This window comes from Propithecus coquereli, unplaced genomic scaffold (genome assembly GCF_000956105.1).
Source record: "Propithecus coquereli isolate 6110/MARCELLA unplaced genomic scaffold, Pcoq_1.0 Scaffold260, whole genome shotgun sequence".
NCBI classification, from domain to species: Eukaryota; Metazoa; Chordata; class Mammalia; order Primates; family Indriidae; genus Propithecus; species Propithecus coquereli.
In genome coordinates this window covers 1,235,196-1,240,953 of record NW_012148175.1, presented here as the reverse complement: position 1 = coordinate 1,240,953, position 5,758 = coordinate 1,235,196, and positions in this window count along the sequence as shown.

The following is a 5,758-nucleotide window of genomic DNA, read 5'->3' as shown; positions in this document are numbered from 1 at the left end:
GTTTCCTTATCTGCAATCAAACTGCTACTACATTGGGTTAAGATCTCATCATCTTTTCCCTACATTAGTGCTTCAGCTTTATTACTCACTACAAATTTCCCATACTCTAACCCATATTCCATTCTGTAACCAGAGGATGTCCTAAAATGTGGGTCTAATTTTATCCATCCTATTCTTAAAATTCTTTAACACTATGTTTTCAATTCAATTTATAGTTTAAGTTCCAAGCTTCCTACCTTGGAATACAAGGTGCTTCATTATCAGATTCTACTATACTGCTCTGTTCTCATCTCACACCTCTCTTCTCTGACACTTTTTATGCTCCTGGCATAATGTGCTACTTGTTATTCTCCCCGAGAAAATCATCGTTTCTCATATTGCCAAAAGCTGTACGTACTCTATCGTTTCCAAAATGTTCTTGTTCTCAAACCTCTATTTATATTTCAAGATTAATTTCAAACATAAACTCCTTATCATGACTTTCTTGGATCTTCCTTTCAAAAGACAGAATTAATTTTCTGAACCTCTGTTTTCACATGCTAGAGGACTTAATGCACAGCTCTATTAATCTATTTCTCAAGTTGCATTCAACTATGTATGTGTTTGTGAGTTTTTTTGTGGCAAGGACTACAACCTTATTTATAATCTATAGCATGGGATAGATACTCAGTAAATGTTTATGGAATTTAAATATATTTTTATTTTTCTATTCTATTAAAGCCATTTTACCAAGTGTTACCTTAAAATGTGATAATTTACCTCGGATTAAAAATGAGGGCAGGGAATCTTAGACAGTCAATTGTTTTCTATAGTTTTATTTGAACTATTATCTCAATTACTCTTCAAAAACTAAGCCTAAGTAAGATTGTTCCAAAGATACTGCTACAAAGGCAACATTTATGAACTTTAGATTAAAACTTCTCATTTATAAAACTAATTGGCCTAGGAATGTAACTTAAAATGCAAATTTTAATGTTTAAACTGTTAATTCGAATTTGACTTCTAGGACTTCAGAGAATATCTTGACTATGGCTTTTTAGTTGGTGGTCCACTGTTACCTAAAATAACAGACCCACTTTTTTTCCTAATGGGTTATTTATATGACAAAGAAATTACTAGAGGCAACACTGCTTTACATATTTTATAGTAATGAGGTAGATATCAGAATGTGAAGTAGAAATAAAATTGCTTAGTAAATTTAATACACAATTGTAGGAAAATCGCAGCAACAATACCATATACAGTTAAAAGAGTAAACCAACGTATGCTTGGCTTGAAATCACCAACATATGAATAATTAAGGCATCTTACACTTTCTGATGGCCCAACGTATTCCTAGAAAGGCTTTTTGCTATAAAGTGACATAAAGACATAATGCTCATCCACAAGGAGACAAAAATGCAAATAAGTGATTTCCACTGAATAAAATAAGGGTGAACATAGAAACAATAACTATTATTATAGGCTCTAGGTTAAGTGCAGTAATTCTTTCAACAACCCATGGGAATTCAATGTTATTATTCCATTTTATAGATAAGGAAAGTCAGAGAGGAATAGTAATTTGCCTACTGTGTCACGGCTAGTCAGTAAAGATTGTAATTCAGGTCTCTTGTCTTCAAAGGTCGTGTTTAATGCTGTTCTAGCTTTGCATAGGGACCAGGGCCTCATCGTCCTTAACAATTATCATTTATCAACTAGTCCCTAACTAGTTGCATGCTACAAGCTTCCTTCACTAAAGTAACTTACAATCTAAGAATGCCTTAACAAAATACTTCTACAACCAGGAATGCTATGTTAATTATTATTTCATGCCTTTTCAATAGTTTCTTTGAGAAAAAATACTGCATTGTTATAAATTTGCCAAAGTTGTCTGGGAAGAGATGCTCTGTGTATTGGTTGAATGGATCATTGATTAAGTGACCAAACTCAAAATGATGCCTTGCCCAAATACTAGTGCCCCTGAAATTCCAGCATTTACCAATGACTTTCTTTTTATTAGGTATTTCTTTTTACTTATTTTTCAATTTCAAATTGCATATACTTCTGCCTTGAGTATCCCATGAGACATTTCAAATCCTGGTGGAAATGTTCACCTTTAGGAGACACAGGGAAAATACTGAGTATCTACAGAGGAAGTAGTTCTGAAATTGTTGATGGAGATACACATTAGTGGGCAGACTTAAAAATTGTGTATTTTAATATAGCAGTACTTATTTATGTTCCAAGATAAACATATTTTGCTTATCTATGTGTTCACAAATGATAAAAAAATTAAATTCTGCTCCAGAGCATACCTACTTTCATTAAATGAGAGTCACGTACGTGACTGCTGGTTGAGATCAATCTCACTATATCTATATGAGTTGCACCATTAAGGGAAATTCTGGGTATTAAAAATTAGTCACCTAGGGAAAGCAAGAAAGAGAACACCCAGATAAAGAACCACTTCCACAAAGACAAGAGATCCTTCTAAACCCAGTCTGCAGAAGTAAGATGAGCTCTTACCCACAATTTGGTTTGGATGTCAAACCTAATGATGACAAACATATAGCAAGAGGGTGTGAAAAGTTTTATTACTCACATAATGAGGTTTTCTGGGGTAGAGGAGAGTGGTTCCAAGCAGGTCTAAAAATGACTTCAGAAAGCAAGAAAAAGAGACTGGCTTGGAGTTTTTATTGTGATTAGGGGTGTGGTCATCCCTGCACATGGGATTAAACTTCCCTCTGGTGTCAACTGAGAGTCCCTGGGAGTTTTTGTGAGTTTAGCCAGATATCGGGTAAAAGGGGCAATGGAAAGGGTAAGGCATAAGAGCTGTCAGCAGTCAAACATCAAAAATGGAGTCAAACTCTTCTTACAGATATATTTTCCAGTTTACACCACAATGACGTGTTTTACAAGTTTAAGGGAGCCTGCTTTTCAGCTGGCATATCATAGATGAGAATGCTTTTACTCCAGTCCACCCATCCATGGTTTTGCCTGGCCTGCTTAAAATCATGGGATTTCCCTGTGACATTATCCATTAATGAGGAATTAGACACAAGAAAAGTCCATCTGAGGCCCTCTGTAAGAAGAAATAGACAATAAATTACGAAAATGAATCAGTTTAAGGATGCAGTCACTCATGGGCACCGAAAGCAGTGAGCACCAGCATATGCTCATGATGTATCTTTTCTTTTCCTAATCCTGAATCATCATGCTTAACTGTAAGCCTGTTAATATCTAAGCATTTATACTTATTAGCAAATTTTCCTTACAGATATAATTATGCTAAATTGCAATATTGCTGTATGTGGTTATAAGTTTAATCTAATATCTAATGCAAAACACTTGAACGCAATCACTGACAGGACTTCTCAGCAGGTCTGAAAATAGATTTTTTTCCTCTTTTCATTGTGTCCTCGGAGTGTTGCTTAACAAAAAGAAATAAAGGCAGACTTGGCAATTCTCTTTTGGACTTATATAAATATATTTTAGTTTTCTTTTTGTTGAAATGTTTACATTCTTCATTATTATTAGAGGGAAATCACAGCCGAAAAGTGTAAATTGATTCATTGAAAGTAAATTCAAAATACAGTCATATTTTAATGTTATATTGATTACCATATTGATGGCTTTAAATTGGTAAAGGAAAAATTTTTATTGGTATTACATCTAGTGTAATTCTAAATAATTGCCAATATCAGAAACATAATTGTAATTCATCTTTTATTTTTATTCCAACATTTGATGTACTTAAATTTAAAATAAGAAATGTTTATTATTCCAGGAAAAAGTCCATGGGGTTTCATAGGTGCCACATACTATGTGAAGTTATATCTAAGTATTTTGAATAATAGTTTATTTCACGCAAAAGTAAATAATATAAATTTTTGGATAGAAAATATTTTTCCTGTAACTCTGGAAAAATTATTTCCATTCCTACATTGCTGTTCCTACATAGAGAATTATGAATATGTGGACTATTTTAAAAGTTTTATTTTTTGGATCCAAATATGAATTTACATATAAGGTAAATAAGAAGATATATTAACTTAGGAAATATATGTTCCGCCAAGAAGTTACATTGAGTTTAAGTTATTTAAGCCAGCTAATTGGCTTAACTCCTAAATAAGAAGTAGGTGGAGCCTTTATCCCCAAGACAGCGAGATCTCTATCATTTTATTTATTTATTCCCTGAGATACAGTATTTAAAACATTTTGAAAAAAAATTTTAAAGTTTCTATGCCAGAATAGCTATTACATGTTTTATTAATAAGTAGTCAATTGTTTATTAGAAGAATTGATTCACACAATAAATAATTTCATGAAGGTTGGACTTATAAAGATGATGAAACTTAACAGTTGTAGACTGATTTTTTAATTTTAATTTTTATTCTTTTGTCATAAACCTATTTATGTAGAACCATAGATACCATAATTCTCAGAAATAATAATGACATAATGGAGCTATTAGAAATATTAATGAAAAAATACTTTCTTATTATTAAAGTTCCCTTGCTGATTCTAATAAACTATACTGCAAAGTTTCTAACTTTATTTATGGTTATTTAAAGTCTTGTAAAGTGTCTCAGATCACTCTATTAATTTTCCCTCCTGTGATGGATGATGTAGCTTCCACGAGAATATATATGGATTATCAGTACTGTACTTATTTTATGATCTACCATTAATTAAATAGTTTAATTCTGTCACTTCTTGATATTGAGAGAGAAGAGAAATTTCTCAGAATATAATAATAAGAAAATAATAGGAAACCTAATATATTTAGTAAAGATTTGCCTCCAAAGAATTTAGACTTTCTCAAATACAATTGTTCTTTGCAACTTTCAAAGTACTTTCATATTCATTTTATTATTTGGTCTTCACTAAATCTCAATGGAGTACATATTGCCATCAATATACCAATTTTGCAAATGAGAAAACTGAGCCTTAGATGAGTTAAGTATCTTTTTGAACATATAGATTTAAATATTCATCCTTGCAACAGATATTTATTGAAAATCCACCATATGCTGAGCATTCTTTGAGCACCACGGAGGTAGGCATAAACAAACATAAAATCTCTGACCTAATGGATTTACATTTTAGTAAGAAAGACAAACAGTAACCAAATGCATAAATGATCATGTATTAGCAAAGAAGTGAAGAAACACACTTACATCTGGAAAAGAGTGTATGATGTTGGGGAGGATATTATTTTAGGTAGGATGAATAGGAAAAACTTCATGGACAAAGTGGAATTTGAACAAAGACATCTATTAAGTGATTCAGTGAGCCATGTGAACATCTGGGAGAAGAGAAATCCTAGCAAAATGAAAAATAAAAGCAAAAGGTTCTGCATTGGAGCATGTCTGGTATGTTATGGGTGGATCAGGAAGGTCTTATAGGATATAGCAATGGCTCTATAGTATATTCCAAGTGACAAGAGAAGCCACTGAAAAAATTTTAGCAGTGAAATGATGTCACTCCAATTAATTGGAAAAGGCCCAAATCCAAATAGCGTGGATCTTGACCCATCAAAATAGACACGTGTAAATACCTGGCATTTCCACAATAATGAGTAAACAGCTGAGTATTAGTCCAATTGTCCCAGAGAAAAGGAATAATAGATCATTCTAAATGCTGATTGAAAATTGATAGGAATTGATAGAGTTTTGATTGAAAACTAATGCTAATAATTTTGTGTTCTTTTCATTATCTGATGCTTCCTTGTATTAGTAAACAAAATGTTCTATTTATTGTACATTTTAATTTTAAA